Consider the following 24851-nt stretch of genomic DNA (forward strand, 5'->3'; position numbering starts at 1 on the left):
AATATTACTGCAACACCAACTGAGGTAAGCAGTGCCTCAGACCCTTCTGCTAGAGGGTTTGAAATATCCAAAGTACTGGGTGAAGCATAAGACTCTGCGACCACAGCTTCACTGGACAGGATCACTGAACAGTCCATATTGCAGGGCAAAACCATGGAAGCACCTGCTGGACAGCACAATGATTCTATGACCTGAGTTTCATTGGAGAGATCTACTGCACAATTCATGGTACAGGGCAAATTTATTGGAACATTTTCTGAACAAGGTAATAATTCTGCGATTTCAGGTTCACAGAGCAGATGCTCTGAGCTATTCACGAAACTAGAGCGAGGTGTAGAAACAGGAAAATCAAGACACAATGTCTGCGCATCTGAATCACCATTCAACTGTAAAATTGGAAAATTCAGATGCTGGGGCTCTGAGGTCTCCGGACAGGATTGCTGGGACTCGGAAACTGATGCAGTGCATCTATTGGCATCCGCTGGATCAGACAGGAGTTGAACTTTATTAACACGGGTAATTTCTGCAGAAGTGTTTGCAGAGACAGGCAAGATTTTTCTGGTGTCTGTTTCACTGAACAAAGACTCATGAGTACTGGCTAGGCTGGACTCAGAAGTCAGCAGGACCTCTGGATTCTCTGCTGAGAAATGTGTGCAGGGCAAAGTTAAGAAAGTATCAGTGGCTTCTGTTTTACTGGGAAGTAACACTGAGTTATCCATGGTACAGGGTGGAGTTACAGGAACATTCACAAGACATGGCAGGGACTCAGTAACTGGAGAAGTGGGACAGTCTCCAATTGACAGTGTGTCTTCCCTGGTATCAACTGATTGAATCGCATAAAAATCATCCAAAATCATTTTCCACACATCGATCAATGGAGCCACAAAGTCATACCCACACACACCAGTTTTTATTAGGTTATAGGCAGACTTAATGCATGCATTCAATACTAATTCACTTTTTGCACTGTAAAATTGACAAAATGAACTTGAATCATTCTTCCATTCATTGACCAGAGCTTCCATCTCTCCTTTCTCAAATGGAGGATTCCAAGCATACTTAACAGGCAGATCACAGTTTGCAGATATGATTGTGGCAGGGACATATATTGGGTTAATTAGCAGGTGATTGGCAGATTCCTTATTCTTAAGAATCTCTAATACCTGTAGCAAGTGTTGAACTGTAGTGTATGCAAACTTTCCTTGCTTCACAAATAAGTTGATTTGTTCAATACTCTGTAATATCTCCTCATAATCATACTCAGATAATTCTTTTAAACAAAAATCTTTATTTTCCCTAGCCAGTGATGAAAGTTCATTAATAGTTTCATAAGTCCATTTAACTCCCCTGAAAGACAATTGCATTTCATTATCTGTTAATGGCAGAATCTCATTATAGGTCTCAGTCGCTAAGGATAACGACTCTGCAGATCGGACACGTTTCTTAGAACGTTTGCGTTTTGCCTTAGACCCTGCTGTTTTCCCTGCTGTTTTTGGTGATTTATTCAAGGCTGCAGGAAAATTATCAGGAACACTCTCTGCTTGCTGATCATTTTTGCAAACAATTGAAGGAGCAGCTGATTGGCCTGCTGCCAGGAGTTCATTTAGAGGAAAAGGCAATGGATCTATACGCAACCAGTTATGGATCACAAACGCTAGAAATTCCAGCGGTCTCTCATTCAAATCGGAATGATTGAGAACATCACATGCCCACTGAAGCAATTGCCCTTTAAACAAAATATAAACTAGCTGGAGTGCCCAGGTTGAAACAGGAGTCGCTTGGAGATCGGGATTGGCCAGGAACCTGGCACATTCAGAGAAAAACTCATTTTCTGTTTCAGGGTTAAGTTCTTCAAATTTCTTAAAGGAACAGGAACCATAATTAACTGTGTCATACTTTCTGGGAATCCCCCCCACAATGGGGATTGGTAATGGGGTTTTCATAATGTAAGGCTTGGTGGTGTATTCTCCACAGTCAGCATGCAACGCATGAGCTGGCGTGGAGGAGGTACACACACTAGCACCAGGAAACAGGCTATCCCTAGTATAGTGGAGGGGAGGACTGACTCCAATAGGAGATTGTGGCGCACAGAGCCGGTGCAGATCTGACAGCCACAAACAATGCTTTCGTTATAACGTCTCAGCGCAAAGTAGCGCTGAGCGCACAAACCAGAACTGAGGAGATCAGGACAGGTAGACAGAATGAACGCTTGCTAGCTAGCGGCTACTTAGCGACAGCAAGCGTCCAAAACCAGACAGACTGGAATGAGGCAGCCAATGCGCTGCGGCGATGGCGTGCCTCACAAAGACAGGACAGGACAGTCAGGAAACAGCAGGATCAAGATAGATGAACGTAACACAGATAAATATACAATAAGTATGTTTTCCTAGCGTATTACAATTACAGCTATCAATGAAACTATTTGTAACGTCTGACTAACATATGTATATATCGGCAATGAACCGATATATGACATAAGCAGGAACGCTGACTAGGACTGGAGTAATACAGGGAACAGGACTCAGAAGGATTCGCTATCTCTTCGCAGAGATGAACGCAATCCACAAACAGTAACAGAACAGGATTCAGAAGGATTCGTTATCTCTTCGCAGAGATGAACACAATCCACAAACAGGACCAGGAACAGGATAACTAGCTCAGCACGGGTGCTCACGGTACGCGCAAACTACCAAAACGTGCTGGAAAACTGACTAACTGAACACAGGAAATAAACAGTTCGTGTACGTATATATCAGCGACACTGATGTATCAACGTAACACGAATACAAGGAAAATAATAAACGTGCTGGTATGCATATATATTGGCAATGAACCAATATATGATGCAAAACCAGCAAAGTATCTTTAGAACAAGAAACACGATCGGGGGCTGAAGCGACAGCAAGACGGGCTTAAACTGAAGCTATGAAAACCCAAGGAAACCCTGCAGGAAGCAGATCTTTATACTGAGGTCATCCAATGGGAGCAGACATGCAGATTCCCACACAGGTGAATGATAATCAGTCACAAGCTGACAGCAGGGAAAGACAGACAAAGCTATGCAGCTTGCATGGAAATAGATCAGAACTGCCTGAGCTGCAGCACTACTACTTCCAGCAACAGCTGCTGCAGCAGCGATCATCACAAGGGGTTTCACATCAGGAGTCTGTAAAAAGGTTGCATTTTCTCCTGCTTTAGCCAATACTCTAGCCGCATGTTCCTCAGTAAACGAAAACGTATCTGGTAATCCTCCAGACTCAAAACCTCCACCGGTGCTCATCCTCTAAGATGCGATCACAGGTCCCAATACACTGGTAAAAAAAGTGGCACTCGTGGCTGGAGAAATGGGTGCCCAAGCCTCAATGGATCCTCGCATCCAGGAATCCTATCCAGAAGTCAGAACGATGATGGAGGCTGGCACATCCAATTAAAAGCTTTTTATTATGAAAACATTAAAAGCAGTGGTAATACAGCGACAGCCCGCTGTTTCAGGTGTCAGCCCTTTCTCAAGCTGTTTCAACCACAAATCCTGAGTCAAGCAAGCAAATCTATATACTGCCCACCCTCAGCAACATCCAATGGATTCAAATCCCCAACAGCCAATCAGTTACCTGTATTCTTCTGCGGACCTGAGTGAAAACACACCACTAACATGCAAATGCAGCCGCTATGGCATTCACCGGAGGCTCTGTGTCGGCATCACGCTCAACAGACACACCATCCGGCTTCCTATTCGCCGATGTAGGTACATGTGACTCAATATTACGTGACGTCACCACGCCGGCGCCACGCAGGGTGCGCTCATGCGTAGTGCGTATTGAATATTACGCTATAAACCATACACGTAGCTGGATGCCGCCCCCTGGGCGGAACTATCCACACGTAACTTGTAAACATAAGACTGCCCTATCAGCGGCAGTCTTAGCAGGCGAACCCAAACGTAGCGTCCCCATGGCAACTCCACATATAAACATAAACAACCTCACCATGCCCCTCAGCGGCGAATCAAGTGTCAGCAAGTTCGTAACCCCAAGGTCCGCAGATACAGGAAACCAAAAGCTCTGAAAAGAAAGAGCAAAATATACATCAGAACATACAGCATAAGAATGGCTAAACATAAGATACAGAAACCTAACTCATCCCCCCCTTCAATCTTTCAAACGACCACCTACTATCAGGGATAAGGTTTTCTATCACTCTCCTGTGGAACAGCAGTCCAGCAGGAGAGTGGGTACTTATCCCTGTATGAGTTGTCACTTATGTGGACATATTAACAAGGGCCCTGAATTTTTTCATCCTACAAAAGGCACTAAATATAGGATTAGGGATTTATATACTTGTGAATCCAGCTTTGTAGTTTATTATTTGAAATGCGCATGTGGCTCTTAGGCTACGTGGGCATGACTACACAAAAAGTTAGGGACAGGATTTGTTCCCATAAAAGTGCCATCCGGAATGGTGATATGAAGCAAGCGGTTTCATCTCACTTCACCCAGATGGGTCACAGTGTATCACAATTGAAAATACAAATTATTGATGGGGTACCAGGCTCATGGAGGGGGAAACACAGTAGGACCAATGAATTATTGCGGAGGGAGGCGGGATGGATAAGAAGGTTGGGGGTTTTGGGGAATGGGGGTCTCAATCGTGAATATGAGTTAGGTTTCTGTATCTAATGTTTAGCCATTCTTATGCTGTATGTTCTGATGTATATTTTGCTCTTTCTTTTCAGAGCTTTTGGTTTCCTGTATCTGCGGACCTTGGGGTTACGAACTTGCTGACACTTGATTCGCCGCTGAGGGGCATGGTAAGGTTGTTTATGTTTATATGTGGAGTTGCCATGGGGACGCTACGTTTGGGTTCGCCTGCTAAGACTGCCGCTGATAGGACAGTCTTATGTTTACAAGTTACGTGTGGATAGTTCCGCCCAGGGGGCGGCATCCAGCTACGTGTATGGTTTATAGCGTAATATTCAATACGCACTACGCATGAGCGCACCCTGCGTGGCGCCGGCGTGGTGACGTCACGTAATATTGAGTCACATGTACCTACATCGGCGAATAGGAAGCCGGATGGTGTGTCTGTTGAGCGTGATGCCGACACAGAGCCTCCGGTGAATGCCATAGCGGCTGCATTTGCATGTTAGTGGTGTGTTTTCACTCAGGTCCGCAGAAGAATACAGGTAACTGATTGACTGTTGGGGATTTGAATCCATTGGATGTTGCTGAGGGTGGGCAGTATATAGATTTGCTTGCTTGACTCAGGATTTGTGGTTGAAACAGCTTGAAAAAGGGCTGACACCTGAAACAGCGGGCTGTCGCTGTATTACCACTGCTTTTAATGTTTTCATAATAAAGAGCTTTTAATTGGATGTGCCAGCCTCCATCATCGTTCTGACTTCTGGATAGGATTCCTGGATGCGAGGATCCATTGAGGCTTGGGCACCCATTTCTCCAGCCACGAGTGCCACTCTTTTTACCAGTGTATTGGGACCTGTATAAAAGGGCACAAAATAGTGTAATATCAGTAAATTGCCTAGCTATTAAATCCCCTTCTGGTTGGTGCCTAACCTTAAGCCCCCATCCCTGGGCAACTAACCTTAATCCCTCGCATCTAACCTTAACACTACCCCATCTTAACCTCAATGCCTGCGCCCGCTATAATGGATGGTGGGGCAGCCTGCTATGCTGATTGCTAGCCATGATCCGTATAGTGGGTGGCCCCGGCACCCGCTGTTATAGCAGCAGCCCTTTTGAACAAGGTGCAAGTTGCACCCTTTTCAACCACTTTGGTCTATTAGGCTATGTTCACAGTTCAGTGTTGGAGTGCACACCACAATGCACTGCAATTGTAAGCCTATGCAACATTCAGAGTGTATCCTGGCTGATGCAATCTGACAAAATCCGGTATCCCACAGTGGGATTTGCTTTGCATTCCCTGTAACAGTAGAAATGCATCCCAATGGAATGGGAAAGTGTCACATCCCCTTGTTGTGTCCCATACAGTTAAGCATTCAGTCAAAGAAACATATGCTTCACTGGACTGTTAATGTGGCCATTATGCAGTAAACTGGGATACCGCAATCCTTTAGCTCGCACTGCAATGTCCGCACTGTGAACATCCCATTGCTTTTGCATTGCAGCGCAATGGTCGACATTACAATGCAGCCATTATGATACACAGCAGTGCCCCACTGCAAACTTAGCCAATCAGTGGCAGTGCACCATATTTTTCATTGTCTGTATGCTGCACTGTATGCAACACACCTTCCCACTGTTATCCTCGACTTAAAGGACAAATAAAGTGAGAGGTATATGAAGGCTGCCATATTTATTCTCTTTTAAGGAATACCAGTTGCAGGGATATCCTGCTTATCCTCTGCCTCTAATACATTTAGCCATTGACCCTGAACAACCATGCAGCAGATCAGGTATTTCTGACATTTTTGTCAAATCTTACTAGATTATCTACATGCTTGTTTCAGGTGTGTAATTCAGACACTACTGCAGCCAAATAGACCATCAGGACTGCCTGGCAACTGGTATTGCTTAAAAGGAAATAAATATGGAAGCATCCATATCCCTCTTACTTCAGTGGTCCTTTAATAAACAGACTGCTGGCACACATGTTATAGCATTGTGATTAGCTAGTGAGCCCCATGCACTACTGTGGAATGGATCTCAAACATGCACAAGCTCCTATACATTTGAATGGATGTTGAAAAGTAAGGATTTTAGTTGTGATTAGCAGGTCGATTCATTAAGCTGGGAGCAACAAAATAGGTGACCACGATACTTCACTAGCTCGGCCGCTACTACATCAATTAACGTAGTAGAGGCCATGCTAGTGAAGTATCACAGTCATAACAAGAAATCACTGGGTTTCCCTGCAGAAATTTGGATGTACCCCCACCCCAGGTATAGGTGCCCCCAGTATAGCCAGGTATAGGTCCCCACCCCCAGTATAGCCAGTTATAGGTGCCCTCAGTATAGCATAGTATAGGTGCCCCAGTATGGCCAGGTATAGGTGCCCTTAGTATAGCTAGGTAAAGGTGCTCCTAGTATAGATAGCCAGGTGTGTGTCCCCAGTATAGCAAGGTATAGGTGCCCTCAATATAGCCAGGTATAGGTGCACCTAGTATGGCCAGGTATAGGTGCCCCAGGATAGCCAGGTATAGGTGCCCACAGTATAGGTGCCCACAGTATAGCTATGTTTAGGTGCCCACAGCATTGTCAGGTATAGGTGTCCTCAGTATAGCCAGGTATAGGTGCCCACAGTGTAGCCAGGCATGGGTGCCCCCAGTATAGCCAAGCATGGGTGCCCCCAGTATAAGCAGCTGCAGGTGCCTTTAGTATAGTAAGGTATAGGTGCCCTCAGTATAGCCAGGTAAAGGTGCCCCCATTATAGCCAGGTACAGGTGCCCACAGTATAGCCAGGCATGGGTTCCCCAGTATAGCCAGGTATAGGTAGCCAGTTAGGTGCCACAGGCCCAGGGTCGCAGCGCATGAGGGGTGAGCAATGACCACACAGAGCGGTGGGGAGGGGGGCCCTCCCTCACCTCGGGCTCCCCTGGCTTCCTCCAGCCCCCTCTGGCCTGTTCACTCTCTCGGCAGTGTCCTCCGCCCCCTGGATCTTTGGTAATGGGTTCAGGTATCTTGGCCAGTCAGGGCTTACTGCACATGCGCACCACCACACTCCCGTCGCTGGGAGCTTTCTGCACCTGCACAGTACTACTGCGCAGGCGCAGAACTCTCCTCGCTACGAGAGCAAGACAAAAGAGAGCACACAGCTGCAATGCGAAGATCCAGGAGGCAGAGGACAGCACCGAGGGAGCGATCAGGCCGGAGAGGGCTGGAGGAAGCGCCAGGTGTGTATGATTTTTTTTTTCAGTCTTCTCTGGTACACTTTAAGTGAGTCTGACCTAAATGTCTAGACTTATGCTCAAATATCTATGGTACATGAAATTACACATAATTTGTGTACCTTTATTTGTGGTATAAAGTGAATAAAGAAAAGACCCAAACATAGGTCTTTGCTGGAAGCTGAAGATCCTTGCACATTGCTTTAGTTTGTGTTCGGTGCACAAATACGACCATGACAAGTTCCAACAATTATCTGGGTGATGTAAAATGATAGCTTGATCTTCTAGAGACCAGAAAGCATATTCTATTTACATTGCTAATAATAATAATAATTATTATTATTAAAATAATAATTTCTTGATATTTCTAACATACCAGACACGCTAAAAACGGAGTGTAACATTTCCTCATGATAATTCCCCCATGTAATTTATTGCTGAGGCTTTGTAGGACAACACTATAAATTGAGAGTTATAGTTAATGAAACTATTGATTTCCTATGTATTTCTCAGAGGGGAAATAAGCACTTTCATTTCCTATGTGAGATATGAATTCATCGATCAGAAAAAGCCCCCTCATTGAAAATTATCATAAACTGGTTAATATTAGTCAGAATATCATTATTTTATTGCCCTATAAATTTTGGCCTTTTGTAAAAGTCTGAAGCAGTTTTTGTAGTGAGGCTGAGGCGGTGCTGCACAAGTTATGCTAATCATTTCTAATCACTTACAAAAGATTTAACTCCTTGTTGACAGGTGTTTTATTTAAAAGGAAATGATTTTACGTGAAACGTTTGTTAAGAAGACGTATAAACTCTTGCTAAGAAGCAATCAAAATTCCTCATGCAGCAGTGTTCCAAGATACATATTTAAAAAGTTAGAATAAACATTTGCCAGATAGACTATGAAATAAAATAGCTGAAGTGTTCTAGCTTAAAGGTATGTATACATACTAGTCAAAACTAGTCATCCCTCCACCCTCCTCCACAGCAACAGAATATGTCTGCACTGAGGCCTTATACGGGGCAGTAGTGGATACTAGATGCCAGTACTGGTGGTGAAGGTTTATAGGGTTTTGGTCGGTGCACTACTAGGACCAGCAGACCTGTCTCCAACAGATAACCCATGAACTGGACACAGATCAGTAATAAAATAGCAAGAAAAACAATGTACCAGCCAGGGATGAGCTCCGGATCAAATTCAGATGAAATCCGAATGAGGTTCATTCAGATTTTATCCTCTAATTAGTGCAGCTGAGCAGGTGTTTGCGGGGGAGGGGGGAGGTTAAACTTACCCAAGAGCCTTCTTCTTTAACCTGTCCCACGGCGCGTCCCATGCTGTGTTCCAAGCCATGGTCACGTGACTACAAGCACTTCCTCCTTCCGGGTTGAAGGAGGAAGCATAGTAGTCACGTGACACAGCTTGGAACGCAGCATGGGACGCACCGTGGGACGGGTTATAGAAGAAAGCAGCTGGGTAAGGTTAATGCACCCCCCCCCCCTGCACACATCCGCTCAGCTGCACTAATTCTGAATAATACTGCATATACAGTATATGCACACATCACAATACAGTTTTGTGAGAGTACATTCTCCCAGAGTAAAACAGAATTCCACGGGAGGCAACATTGTATCATTCTAATGTTTTGCACATCTTCGACCTGAGCACTAGTGCTTGCACCAATTACTGACGTGCCATACATGTTGCTAGTCACAGTGGATCCTGTAAGCCCTCTGGGGTGCATAGAGACCTATGCTGTATAGGCTAAATTCGACACACACAAGCAATAGAACACAGCAATACATGCATGCAGCTACATTTAAGTCGTCAGCAGGTGCTCGTCAGCCAATCAGGATGCACTGTCATACACCCTTTACCTGCCATACCACATCTAGCAGCCATTAGCATTCAGGTGGGAGGCTTCAGTTGGACGCAAATCGCAAGATTGCGTCGCTAGCAGGACCGCCCCGTGCAGGCATTCCTCCCACAGGGGTCCCTCCCTAACCGCTCACCTGTCTGCCATGTCCTAGAGCTGAAAAAAAACGTTTAAAAACACACGATTGGTTCGCACGATGGCCAGGGGCCCCGGACCTCTCTCACTGGCCGGGGCCCCAAGGCCAATGCGCGATACCTGGAGGGGAGTGCAGGTGGGCCTGGACCTCTCACACCCAGGCTCTGGACCTCTCACATCCAGAAAACCCACCAACACTGCCTCCATACTGAATGCTAAATTCGACACACACAAGCAATAGAACACAGCAATACATGCATGCAGCTACATTTAAGTCGTCAGCAGGTGCTCGTCAGCCAATCAGGATGCACTGTCATACACCCTTTACCTGCCATACCACATCTAGCAGCCATTAGCATTCAGGTGGGAGGCTTCAGTTGGACGCAAATCGCAAGATTGCATCGCTAGCAGGACCGCCCCGTGCAGGCATTCCTCCCACAGGGGTCCCTCCCTAACCGCTCACCTGTCTGCCATGTCCTAGAGCTGAAAAAAAACGTTTAAAAACACACGATTGGTTCGCACGATGGCCAGGGGCCCCGGACCTCTCTCACTGGCCGGGGCCCCAAGGCCAATGCGCGATACCTGGAGGGGAGTGCAGGTGGGCCTGGACCTCTCACACCCAGGCTCTGGACCTCTCACATCCAGAAAACCCACCAACACTGCCTCCATACTGAATGCTAAATTCGACACACACAAACAATAGAACACAGCAATACATGCATGCAGCTACATTTAAGTCGTCAGCAGGTGCTCGTCAGCCAATCAGGATGCACTGTCATACACCCTTTACCTGCCATACCACATCTAGCAGCCATTAGCATTCAGGTGGGAGGCTTCAGTTGGACGCAAATCGCAAGATTGCGTCGCTAGCAGGACCGCCCCGTGCAGGCATTCCTCCTACAGGGGTCCCTCCCTAACCGCTCACCTGTCTGCCATGTCCTAGAGCTGAAAAAAACGTTTAAAAACACACGATTGGTTCGCACGATGGCCAGGGGCCCCGGACCTCTCTCACTGGCCGGGGCCCCAAGGCCAATGCGCGATACCTGGAGGGGAGTGCAGGTGGGCCTGGACCTCTCACACCCAGGCTCTGGACCTCTCACATCCAGAAAACCCACCAACACTGCCTCCATACTGAATGCTAAATTCGACACACACAAACAATAGAACACAGCAATACATGCATGCAGCTACATTTAAGTCGTCAGCAGGTGCTCGTCAGCCAATCAGGATGCACTGTCATACACCCTTTACCTGCCATACCACATCTAGCAGCCATTAGCATTCAGGTGGGAGGCTTCAGTTGGACGCAAATCGCAAGATTGCGTCGCTAGCAGGACCGCCCCGTGCAGGCATTCCTCCCACAGGGGTCCCTCCCTAACCGCTCACCTGTCTGCCATGTCCTAGAGCTGAAAAAAAACGTTTAAAAACACACGATTGGTTCGCACGATGGCCAGGGGCCCCGGACCTCTCTCACTGGCCGGGGCCCCAAGGCCAATGCGCGATACCTGGAGGGGAGTGCAGGTGGGCCTGGACCTCTCACACCCAGGCTCTGGACCTCTCACATCCAGAAAACCCACCAACACTGCCTCCATACTGAATGCTAAATTCGACACACACAAGCAATAGAACACAGCAATACATGCATGCAGCTACATTTAAGTCGTCAGCAGGTGCTCGTCAGCCAATCAGGATGCACTGTCATACACCCTTTACCTGCCATACCACATCTAGCAGCCATTAGCATTCAGGTGGGAGGCTTCAGTTGGACGCAAATCGCAAGATTGCGTCGCTAGCAGGACCGCCCTGTGCAGGCATTCCTCCCACAGGGGTCCCTCCCTAACCACTCACCTGTCTGCCATGTCCTAGAGCTGAAAAAAAACGTTTAAAAACACACGATTGGTTCGCACGATGGCCAGGGGCCCCGGACCTCTCTCACTGGCCGGGGCCCCAAGGCCAATGCGCGATACCTGGAGGGGAGTGCAGGTGGGCCTGGACCTCTCACACCCAGGCTCTGGACCTCTCACATCCAGAAAACCCACCAACACTGCCTCCATACTGAATGCTAAATTCGACACACACAAGCAATAGAACACAGCAATACATGCATGCAGCTACATTTAAGTCGTCAGCAGGTGCTCGTCAGCCAATCAGGATGCACTGTCATACACCCTTTACCTGCCATACCACATCTAGCAGCCATTAGCATTCAGGTGGGAGGCTTCAGTTGGACGCAAATCGCAAGATTGCGTCGCTAGCAGGACCGCCCCGTGCAGGCATTCCTCCCACAGGGGTCCCTCCCTAACCGCTCACCTGTCTGCCATGTCCTAGAGCTGAAAAAAACGTTTAAAAACACACGATTGGTTCGCACGATGGCCAAGGGCCCCGGACCTCTCTCACTGGCCGGGGCCCCAAGGCCAATGCGCGATACCTGGAGGGAAGTGCAGGTGGGCCTGGACCTCTCACACCCAGGCTCTGGACCTCTCACATCCAGAAAACCCACCAACACTGCCTCCATACTGAATGCTAAATTCGACACACACAAGCAATAGAACACAGCAATACATGCATGCAGCTACATTTAAGTCGTCAGCAGGTGCTCGTCAGCCAATCAGGATGCACTGTCATACACCCTTTACCTGCCATACCACATCTAGCAGCCATTAGCATTCAGGTGGGAGGCTTCAGTTGGACGCAAATCGCAAGATTGCGTCGCTAGCAGGACCGCCCCGTGCAGGCATTCCTCCCACAGGGGTCCCTCCCTAACCGCTCACCTGTCTGCCATGTCCTAGAGCTGAAAAAAAACGTTTAAAAACACACGATTGGTTCGCACGATGGCCAGGGGCCCCGGACCTCTCTCACTGGCCGTGGCCCCAAGGCCAATGCGCGATACCTGGAGGGGAGTGCAGGTGGGCCTGGACCTCTCACACCCAGGCTCTGGACCTCTCACATCCAGAAAACCCACCAACACTGCCTCCATACTGAATGCTAAATTCGACACACACAAGCAATAGAACACAGCAATACATGCATGCAGCTACATTTAAGTCGTCAGCAGGTGCTCGTCAGCCAATCAGGATGCACTGTCATACACTTTCACATACACATTCTATGCTGTATAGGCGACATAGCTTATAATAAAGTGTGCCGTTACCTCTAGGGCTCCTGTGGGAGATACACTTCCGCAGCCTCGAGGTGGGCATTATATCTCTGCTTTTATTGTGGGAGAATGTTTCATTTCGGCAGGGGTAGTGGTGAGGATGTTAATAGTTGGGGGGGGGGGGGGGGGTTGCTGATGACAGCTGGCCTTGGGCGGTAAAAAGTACAAATTCGGCCCTTGTGATGGCACTATGGTGGCATCAGCGGTAACAGTAAATTCGGGCGCCTGAGGCTAGTGGACAAATCGGGCGCCGCCATTCACTCCTATAATAAATATCGTTTAATGGGCGCCCGATAGGAAAAAAGGGCGCCGGAGAAAACTAACGTTTTAAAAGCGGCGCCCGGAGACTTAATGTTTTATTACTGTTTCTCATGATTACACATTATTTAATGATTTATACTTTTTTAAATATTATTTTTAAACGAAAAACAGTACAATATTTTTTTCCAAACATTATTTTTAAACGAAAAACAGTACTTTTTTTTTTTTTTTTACATTATTTTTAAACGAAAAAACCAACAGGGGGGTCTTAGGTTTAGGCACCAACAGGGGGGTCTTAGGTTTAGGCACCAACAGGGGGTCTTAGGTTTAGGCACCAACAGGGGGGTCTTAGGTTTAGGCACCAACAGGGGGGTCTTAGGTTTAGGCACTAACAGGGGGGTCTTAGGTTTAGGCACCAACAGGGGGGTCTTAGGTTTAGGCACTAACAGGGGGGTCTAGGGGTTAGGGGTAGGTACAGGGAGGGTTACTTAGGCACCAACAGGGGGGGTCTTAGGTTTAGGCATCAACAGGGGGGTCTAGGGGTTAGGGGTAGGTACAGGGAGGGTTACTTAGTAATTTTTTTTTTTAAACGTTATTATACGTTTCACTATTTAAACGAAAGATTAACGTTTTTACAATTGCCGATTTAATGCACATTATTTAATGATTTATAACTTTAAAAAACATTAATTTTAAACGAAATACAGTACAATACAATTTTAAACGTTATCCATGCTTATCGTTAAAAACCCGGCGCCCTTTTTTCCCAGCGCCCCTTTTTAACGTACGCGGCATCAGCAGCTGACGTTGAAGGGCATGTTGGCTGGCTGTACATAGGTGGCGATACATAGTTCTGGACACTGCCACCAGCTGTTTCTGATGATGAGCTCCCCCTGCTTCTTTCAGCAACTCGTCTTCTTCTCCTCTCTGACTCCCCCTCTGAACTGTCACCCTGTTCATCTCCTCTATTGGGAACATACGTGGGATCCATATCATCGTCATCATCATAATCATCCTACCCAGCTTTGCTTGCCTCAGACACATTATAAACTGCACCAACAGCAGGTACTTCATCATCTTCACATGTTACATCCATAGTGTCGCTGCCTAACTCAGACATATGAGGTGGTGTAACTTGCTTAGCGCCTCCATCTGGTTGTAACAAGAATGGCTGTGAATCAGTTAATTCCCCACCAATTAACTCCTGCGAAGGGTCAAATGCAATGGATGTAGTGCTTGTAGTAGCGCTGGTGGCTGCGGAAGATGAGGTGTTCTGTGTTAAATAGTCAACAACGTCCTGAAAATCTTGGGACTTGATGGGACGTGCCTTCTTCTGAGCACTGTACTTTGGTCGAGGGCCACACGAAATCACATCAATACGACCTCGCACAGACCTGTCGGGTGGCCTTCCTCTGGGTCTGCCCCTACCTCTGCCTCTACCTATTTCGTCCGCTGTGTCCATATCGGGGGGGATGAAGTGAAAGGTATGCACTGACTTGACTTATACAATGTGCAGTCACACAGGTGCAGTTAACAGGTATGCACGGAGTGGTATATCACACTGCATGCACTTACGTAGGTAGGTGGGTGCACTGAACACAACAAGTAGGTATATGCAGTGATGGGTATTACAATGTGTACCTGTCACACACAGACAGGTAGTGGACAGGCACAGTGACACTGCGTGCGCTCACGTAGGTAGGTGGGTGAACTGTGAACAACAGGTAGGTAGGTATATGCAGTACTGGGTATTACAATGTGCAACTGTCACACACAGACAGGTACCGGATAGGCACAGTGACACTGCGTGCGCTCACATAGGTAGGTGGGTGCACTGTGAACAACAGGTAGGTAGGTATATGCAGTACTGGGTATTACAATGTGCACCTGTCACACACAGACAGGTAGCGGACAGGCACAGTGACACTGCGTTTGCTCATGTAGGTAGGTGGGTGCACTGTGAACAACAGGTAGGTAGGTATATGCAGTACTGGGTATTACAATGTGCACCTGTCACACACAGATAGGTAGCCGACAGGCACAGTGACACTGCATGCGCTCAACTCACGTAGGTAGGTGGGAGCACTGTGAACAACAGGTAGGTAGGTACATGCAGTAATGGGTATTACAATGTGCACCTGTCACACACACAGGTAGTCACTGAATGTGCTGGGCCTGGCAGTGGCACACACACAGTATGAACTATCAAGGCTGTCTATGCAACACAAGTGACACACAGAAAAAAAAATAGCTCACAAGAACAAGATTAGCTCTCAAAGGAGCTGTTGTGGGGGGCTATTTTAGCAATAAGAATCAGCAAGGACCAAACTAACAAGCCTACAAGAGTCTAACTAATCTTTCCCTATGAGAGGCTGCAGCAGCAGCTGTCCCTTGACTATTTACTGCAGGCACACGAGTTAGTAAAATGGCCACCTGCTCTTTATAAGGGGGGGGCAGTGGCTCCAGGAGGGAGTGTAGCCTGATTGGCTACAATGTGCCTGCTGACTATGATGTAGAGCGTTAAAGTTTTCCCTAATGGTGCATTATGGGGGCGAACCGAACTTACGGAAAAGTTTGCGGTTATCCGCGATCGCAAACCCCCGGAAGGTGGCCGGGAACCGTTCGGGCTATCTCTAGTGAAGACTTTCTACATGTTTCTATTGGGGGTGATAACACAGAGTTTCTGCTGCTTGGCCAGCAGGTGGATTTCCTCCTACGAGTCCGACAGCTATGAAATAGAACATTAGTAGCAAAGAGAAGAGGCTCATATTCTGAAAGATCCACCCTTTCCGGACCTCTGCCACCACCAAACCCCTCATCCATGCCCTCATAATTTCCTGCCTTGACTACTGCACTGCCCTTCTGTCTGGTCTCCCTATGACCCGAATTGCCCCGCTGCAGTCCATCATGAATGCGACAGTAAAATTATTCACTCCTCCCATCGCTCCACCACGGCGGCTCCTCGCTGTGAATTCCTCCACTGGCTTCCTATCTAGTCCAGAATCAGATTGAAGATACTGTGCCTGACTTACAAATCTGTCCACAAAACTTGTCGAACCTACATTTCCGATGTCACTCAGAGGTACACACCCAGCCGCTCACTCCGTTCCTCCAATGAACTTCGCCTGACCGCCCCTTGCATCACCCAGTCCCATGCATGCCCCCAGGACTTCTCAAGAGCTGCACCAACACTATGGAACTTCCTACCTCCACCCATTAGGGCAGCCCACTCCTTCAACATCTTCAAGAAGGCCCTCAAAACTCACCTTTTTACTCTGGCCTACCACCCCTCACAAGTGCTCTAAACCCTCAGCTGAACTCTGGTCCCTACCTTTCATGTCCCTACCTCTCCGTCTAGATTATGGTAGAGAACAGAGGCGCCAAAAGGATAAAAACAATATTTAAAAGTTTTAAAATTATTGCTTAGGAGGCAGTGGTGGACTCACCTCCCACAAGCAGACACAACAACTGTGTATTCACAAAAGGGACATTTATTGGTATACTCCAAATAAGGTTGCAACGCGTTTAGCAGGTCAAACCCGCTTCATCAGGCAATTCCAGGAAGGAGCACACAACAGCAGTATGTCCAGATAGCACCTGGCGCCTCAGTCACTGAGGCGCCAGGTGCTATCTGGACATACTGCTGTTGTGTGCTCCTTCCTGGAATTGCCTGATGAAGCGGGTTTGACCTGCGAAACGCGTTGCAACCTTATTTGGAGTATACCAATAAATGTCCCTTTTGTGAATACACAGTTGTTGTGTCTGCTTGTGGGAGGTGAGTCCACCACTGCCTCCTAAGCAATAATTTTAAAACTTTTAAATATTGTTTTTATCCTTTTGGCGCCTCTGTTCTCTACCATAATACTGATTGTATCCACCTTTGGTGGAGGGGGATACCCCTTCCTGTTTTTCAAGCCTACAGAGAGCGACTTCTTATTCCTGAGTGAGGACAGGCTAATCTCCTCACCTGCCTACACAGTGGTTGCCTGGAGGTAACCCTGGTTTGTGAGTATACAATTCATACTCTTTCTAATTATCCAATTACCTTGACATACTACACCATATCGGGCTCTCGGTTCTCTCTTCTTCATCTCCCTCTAGATTGTAAGCCTTTAGGCAGGGTCCTCCTCCTTTTGTGTCCTCCCTGATCATGCACCTCCACAGTGGCGTACCTAGGGATTTTGACACCCGGTGCTTGGAATGAAATGACAGCCCCCCACCAAAAAAGGAAAGCCCGCCCCAGCGGGTAATGTCAGGTATGGGTGCCCCCAGTATAGGTATCCTGGAATTATTGCCCCCAGTATAAGTATAGGTAGAGTAGTATAGCCACAATGTGCAGTGTTTCCATACAAAATACACGATGCAGCAGTGTTTTGCCAAAATATATATAATGTGGAAGCGATTAGGTAGCCAGATAATCCCCCCTTTAGCACAGGTAGCCAGATTAACCCCCCGTTTATAGTATAGGTAGCTAGATAACCCCCCCATTTAGGATAGGTAACCAACATGATACCCAATTACAGTATATATAGCCAGATCTACCTTTAGTATATAGCCAGACTTCCCCTTTAGTATATAGCCAGTGTATATATTCAGATCGCCCCTGTATATAGCCAGGGTATATAGTCAGATCCCCCTGTACACAGTCATTGTATATAGTCAGATCTCCAATGGATCCCCCTTGTATATAGTTAGATCCCCCTGTATATGGCCAATGTATTTCTGGCTGAGTGACCCCCAGGTGCACACACGCATACAGACACGAGAGAGGGAGAGAGAGAGAGAAGAGAGGACAGGAGGCAGAAACAGAGACAGAGCAGAGAGAGAGAGAGCAGAGAGAGAGACAGAGCAGAGAGAGACAGAGCAGAGAGAGACAGAGCAGAGAGAGACAGAGCAGAGAGAGACAGGGGGGAGACTGAGCAAAGAGAGCAGAGAGAGAGACCGGAGGGAAAGACGGAGCAGAGAGAGAGAGAGAGAGACCGGAGGGAGAGACGGAGCAGAGAGAGAGAGAGAGAGAGAGAGAGAGAGAGAGAGAGAGAGAGACAGGAGGGAGAGACAGAGCAGAGAGAGAGAGAGAGAGAGACAGGAGGGAGAGACAGAGCAGAGAGAGAGAGAGAGAGACATGAAGGAGAGAGAGCAGAGAGAGACAGAGCAGAAAGAGAAAGAGACAGGTGGGAGAGACAGAGCAGAAAGAGAGACAGGTGGGACAGACAGAACAGAAAGAGAGACAGGTGGGACAGACAGAGCAGAGAGAGAGACAGGTGGTAGAGTAGAGCGAGAGAGACACCGGAGGGAGAGACAGGAGAGAGAGAGAAGGAAGAGAGAGCAGAGAGAGACAGAAGGGAGATACAGAGCAGTGAGAGAGAGAGACATGTGTGAGAGACAGAGCAGAGACAGGTGAGAGACAGAGCAGAGAGAGAGAGAGAGAGAGAGAGAGAGACAGAGCAGAGAGAGAGACAGAGCAGAGAGAGAGAGAGAGAGACAGAGCAGAGAGAGAGAGAGAGACAGAGCAGAGAGAGAGACAGAGAGACAGAGCAGAGAGAGAGACAGAGCAGAGAGAGAGAGAGAGCAGAGAGAGAGAGAGAGGAGAGGGACGGGAGAGAAAGAGAAGGAAGAGAGAGTGGAGAGAGACAGGTGGGAGAGACAGAGGAGAGAGGCAGAGGAGAGAGAGACAGGAGGGAGAGAGAGAGAGACAGAGCAGAGAGAGAGAGAGAGAGAGGGAGAGAGAGAAGAGAAAGATAAGGAGAGAGAGAGAGAGAGAGAGAGAGAGAGAGAGAGAGAGAGAGAGAGAAAGAGAGCAGAGAGAGAGAGAGAGAGCAGAGAGAGAGAGAAAGGAGAGAGACAGGAGGGAGGGACGGGAGAGAAAGAGAAGGAAGAGAGAGTGGAGAGAGACAGGTGGACGAGACAGAGGAGAGAGACAGAAGGGAGAGACAGAGGAGAGAGACAGGAGGGGGAGAGAGAGAGAGAGACAGGTGGGAGAGACAGAGGAGAGACAGGAGGGAGAGACAGAGCAGAGAGAGAGAGAGAGAGACATGAAGGAGAGAGAGCAGAGAGAGACAGAGCAGAAAGAGAAAGAGACAGGTGGGAGAGACAGAGCAGAAAGAGAGACAGGTGGGACAGACAGAACAGAAAGAGAGACAGGTGGGACAGACAGAGCAGAGAGAGAGACAGGTGGTAGAGTAGAGCGAGAGAGACACCGGAGGGAGAGACAGGAGAGAGAGAGAAGGAAGAGAGAGCAGAGAGAGACAGAAGGGAGATACAGAGCAGTGAGAGAGAGAGACATGTGTGAGAGACAGAGCAGAGACAGGTGAGAGACAGAGCAGAGAGAGAGAGAGAGAGAGAGAGAGACAGAGCAGAGAGAGAGACAGAGCAGAGAGAGAGAGAGAGAGACAGAGCAGAGAGAGAGAGAGAGACAGAGCAGAGAGAGAGACAGAGAGACAGAGCAGAGAGAGAGACAGAGCAGAGAGAGAGAGAGCAGAGAGAGAGAGAGAGGAGAGGGACGGGAGAGAAAGAGAAGGAAGAGAGAGTGGAGAGAGACAGGTGGGAGAGACAGAGGAGAGAGGCAGAGGAGAGAGAGACAGGAGGGAGAGAGAGAGAGACAGAGCAGAGAGAGAGAGAGAGAGAGGGAGAGAGAGAAGAGAAAGATAAGGAGAGAGAGAGAGAGAGAGAGAGAGAGAGAGAGAAAGAGAGCAGAGAGAGAGAGAGAGAGAGAGCAGAGAGAGAGAGAAAGGAGAGAGACAGGAGGGAGGGACGGGAGAGAAAGAGAAGGAAGAGAGAGTGGAGAGAGACAGGTGGACGAGACAGAGGAGAGAGACAGAAGGGAGAGACAGAGGAGAGAGAGACAGGAGGGGGAGAGAGAGAGAGAGACAGGTGGGAGAGACAGAGGAGAGACAGGAGGGAGAGACAGAGCAGAGAGAGAGAGAGAGAGACATGAAGGAGAGAGAGCAGAGAGAGACAGAGCAGAAAGAGAAAGAGACAGGTGGGAGAGACAGAGCAGAAAGAGAGACAGGTGGGACAGACAGAACAGAAAGAGAGACAGGTGGGACAGACAGAGCAGAGAGAGAGACAGGTGGTAGAGTAGAGCGAGAGAGACACCGGAGGGAGAGACAGGAGAGAGAGAGAAGGAAGAGAGAGCAGAGAGAGACAGAAGGGAGATACAGAGCAGTGAGAGAGAGAGACATGTGTGAGAGACAGAGCAGAGACAGGTGAGAGACAGAGCAGAGAGAGAGAGAGAGAGAGAGACAGAGCAGAGAGAGAGACAGAGCAGAGAGAGAGAGAGAGAGACAGAGCAGAGAGAGAGACAGAGAGACAGAGCAGAGAGAGAGACAGAGCAGAGAGAGAGAGAGAGCAGAGAGAGAGAGAGAGAGGAGAGGGACGGGAGAGAAAGAGAAGGAAGAGAGAGTGGAGAGAGACAGGTGGGAGAGACAGAGGAGAGAGGCAGAGGAGAGAGAGACAGGAGGGAGAGAGAGAGAGACAGAGCAGAGAGAGAGAGAGAGAGAGAGGGAGAGAGAGAAGAGAAAGATAAGGAGAGAGAGAGAGAGAGAGAGAAGAGAGAGAGAGAGACGAGAGAGAGAGAGAAAGAGAGCAGAGAGAGAGAGAGAGAGCAGAGAGAGAGAGAAAGGAGAGAGACAGGAGGGAGGGACGGGAGAGAAAGAGAAGGAAGAGAGAGTGGAGAGAGACAGGTGGACGAGACAGAGGAGAGAGACAGAAGGGAGAGACAGAGGAGAGAGAGACAGGAGGGGGAGAGAGAGAGAGAGACAGGTGGGAGAGACAGAGGAGAGAGAGACAGGAGGGAGAGAGAGAGAGAGACAGGTGAGAGAGAGAGACAGAGCAGAGAGAGAGAGACAGAGCAGAGAGAGAGAGACAGAGCAGAGAGAGAGAGACAGAGCAGAGAGAGAGACAGGTGGGAGAGACAGAGCAGAGAGAGAGAGGCAGGTGGGAGAGACAGAGAAGAGAGACAGGTGGGAGAGACAGAGCAGAGAGAGAGAGACAGGTGGGAGAGACAGAGAAAAGGAAGCAAGAGCGGAGAGAGACAGGTGGGAGAGACAGAGCAGAGAGAGAGAGAGAGAGAGAGAGACAGAGACAGAACAGAGAGAGACAGAGCAGAGAGAGACAGAGCAGAGAGAGACAGAGCAGAGAGAGACAGGAGGCAGTGACAGGAGGGAGACTGAGCAGAGAGAGAGAGACCGGAGGGAAAGACGGACAGAGAGAGAGAGAGAGAGAGAGAGACCGGAGGGAGAGACGGAGCAGAGAGAGAGAGAGAGAGAGAGAGACCGGAGGGAGAGACGGAGCAGAGAGAGAGAGAGAGAGAGAGACAGGAAGGAGAGAGAGCAGAGAGAGAAACAGAGCGAGGGAGAGAGAGAGAGAGAGAGAGAGAGAGAGAGAGAGAGAGAGAGAGAGAGAGAGAGAGAGCAGAGAGAGAGAGAAAGGAGAGAGACAGGAGGGAGGGACGGGAGAGAAAGAGAAGGAAGAGAGAGTGGAGAGAGACAGGTGGATGAGACAGAGGAGAGAGACAGGTGGGAGAGACAGAGGAGAGAGAGACAGGAGGGAGAGAGAGAGAGAGAGAGAGAGACAGGTGAGAGAGAGACAGAGCAGAGAGAGAGAGACAGAGCAGAGAGAGAGAGACAGAGCAGAGAGAGAGACAGGTGGGAGAGACAGAGCAGAGAGAGAGAGACAGGTGGGAGAGACAGAGAAAAGGAAGCGAGAGCGGAGAGAGACAGGTGGGAGAGACAGAGGAGAGAGAGACAGGAGGGAGAGAGAGAGACAGGTGGGAGAGACACAGCAGAGAGAGAGAGAGAGAGAGAGAGAGAGAGAGAGAGAGAGAGAGAGAGAGAAACAGAGACAGAGTAGAGAGAGACAGAGCAGAGAGAGACAGAGCAGAGAGAGAGAGAGAGAGAGAGAGAGAGAGAGAGAGAAACAGAGACAGAGGAGGGAGAGACAGAGCAGAGAGAGAGAGAGACAGGAAGGAGAGAGAGCAGAGAGAGAAACGGAGCGAGGGAGAGGAAGAGAGCAGAGAGAGAGAGAGAGAGAGCAGAGAGAGAGAGAAAGGAGAGAGACAGGAGGAAGGGACGGGAGAGAAAGAGAAGGAAGAGAGAGTGGAGAGAGACAGGTGGACGAGACAGAGGAGAGAGACAGAAGGGAGAGACAGAGAGAGAGAGACAGGTGGGAGAGAGAGAGAGAACAAAGAGAGAGACAGGTGGGAGAGGCAGAGAGAGAGAGACAGAGCAGAGAGAGAGAGAACAGAGAGAGAGAGAGCAGAGAGAGAGACAGGTGGGAGAGGCAGAGCAGAGAGAGAGAGAGACAGGTGGGAGAGACAGGTGGGAGAAAGAGACAGAGCAGAGAGAGAGACAGGTGGGAGAGAGAGCAGAGGGAGAGATAGAGCAGAGAGAGAGACAGGTGGGAGAGAGAGCAGAGGGAGAGACAGAGCAGAGAGAGAGACAGGTGGGAGAGAGAGCAGAGAGAGAGACAGGTGGGAGAGAGAGCAGAGGGAGAAACAGAGCAGAGAGAGAGAGAGAGAGAGAGAGACAGGAGGGAGGGACATGAGAGAGAGAGAAGGAAGAGAGACAGGTGGGAGAGACAGAGGAGAGAGAGACAGGTGGGAGAGACAGAGCAGAGAGAGAGAGAGACAGGAAGGAGAGAGAGCAGAGAGAGAAACGGAGCGAGGGAGAGAAAGAGAGCAGAGAGAGAGAGAGAGAGAGCAGAGAGAGAGAGAAAGGAGAGAGACAGGAGGAAGGGACGGGAGAGAAAGAGAAGGAAGAGAGAGTGGAGAGAGACAGGTGGACGAGACAGAGGAGAGAGACAGAAGGGAGAGACAGAGAGAGAGAGACAGGTGGGAGAGAGAGAGAGAGAACAAAGAGAGAGACAGGTGGGAGAGGCAGAGAGAGAGAGACAGAGCAGAGAGAGAGAGAACAGAGAGAGAGAGAGAGAGCAGAGAGAGAGACAGGTGGGAGAGACAGAGCAGAGAGAGAGACAGGTGGGAGAGACAGGTGGGAGAAAGAGACAGAGCAGCTGGCAGGGGTGTCCAGTGGTGTACTGACCGCAGCGGAAGGTGTCGATCCATCTGTGGTGTTTGCCGATGGTGTGCCTGGGTGGCCCAGCTGGTCGGGTGTTGAGCAGCCGAGAGGAAGCAGGGGCAGCAGTGGCTGACATGGTCTCAGCGGTGGGCCCGCCTTCCGTCTCTGGGATCCCCATGAGCCTGCCTGGAAGGGGAGTAGTGCACTGGCATCGCTTGGCAGCATCTCATTGCCCCAGGTTGCAGCAGTGCAGCCGCTGAGGCAGCGGCAGCAGCAGCATCATCAGGGTAAAATATAGGATCCTCCCCAATCGCGGCTGAAATCCCAGTGAAGCTCAGGGTGGGCCGGCTTCTGCAAAGTTGAACTAGCCGCCGAGTTGACGGAGGCGGGGCAAACGGGGTCTGAGCCAGCTATAGTAGAGCAATGAGGAGAAGGGAGGCGGAGCACTTTCTGCTGGCTTGATCTGAAATGGCTGGGCTGGCCTCTTTGACACCCCTTTCCCCGCCTGTCACCCGGTGCGCCCTGCCCCTGTGCGCTCAATGGACGGTACGCCACTGCACCTCCATTACTGCGCACCCATGCTATGCATTTGAGTGAACTCAACTTGCCTAATCTCAATGCTCCCATCCAGTGACTGACTAAGCATTACCTTGTACTTAAAGAGAACCCGAGGTGGGTTTGAAGAATATTATCTGCATACAGAGGCTGGATCTGCCTATACAGCCCAGCCTCTGTTGCTATCCCAAACCCCCCTAAGGTCCCCCTGCACTCTGCAATCCCTCATAAATCGCAGCCACGCTGCTGACAAACAGCTTGTCAGAGCTGGCTGTGTTTATCTCTATAGTGTCAGTCTGCTGCTCTCCCCGCCTCCTGCAGAACTCCGGTCCCCGCCTGCATCCCTTCCCTCCCTGCTGATTGGAGGGAAGGGACGGGGGCAGGGACTGGAGCTATGCAGGAGGCGGGGGAGCAGCTGAGACTGACACTACAGATGTAAACACAGCCTCACAACACGGCTGTGATTTATGAGGGATTGCAGAGTGCAGGGGGACCTTAGTGGGGTTTGGGATAGCAACAGAGGATGGGCTGTATAGGCAGATCCAGCCTCTGTATGCAGATAACATTCCTTAAACACACCTCGGGTTCTCTTTAAACTGTGCTGCGTGATCTGGTTTTTGTTGTATTTCTGTATTGTCATATTGCTGTATGTCACCCTAAATATTGTCTGTAACCTAAACTCATGTCCAGCACTGCGTAATATGTTGGCGCTTTATAAATACAATAAATAAATAAATAAAAAAAATAAATCTTGTTTTCCAGTACAGGAAGAGTTAAAGAACTTCAATTTTTATCTATGCAAAAAGAGCTTCTCTGAGCTCTTCGACCTACTGGGTCAAATACAGCCTTGTTTTCTGAAGCACTTAAACAGCAAAGAAACAGTAAGAGCCAACTTGAGATAAGATTTACTGCAGGAAAGTTCAAAGAATTATTATTTCTGCTTTGTTTTATAATTTAAAAGACAGGGTGTGCTTTTAAAACTTCAACTGTGAC

Source organism: Hyperolius riggenbachi, chromosome 7 (assembly GCF_040937935.1).
Source record: "Hyperolius riggenbachi isolate aHypRig1 chromosome 7, aHypRig1.pri, whole genome shotgun sequence".
NCBI classification, from domain to species: domain Eukaryota; kingdom Metazoa; phylum Chordata; class Amphibia; order Anura; family Hyperoliidae; genus Hyperolius; species Hyperolius riggenbachi.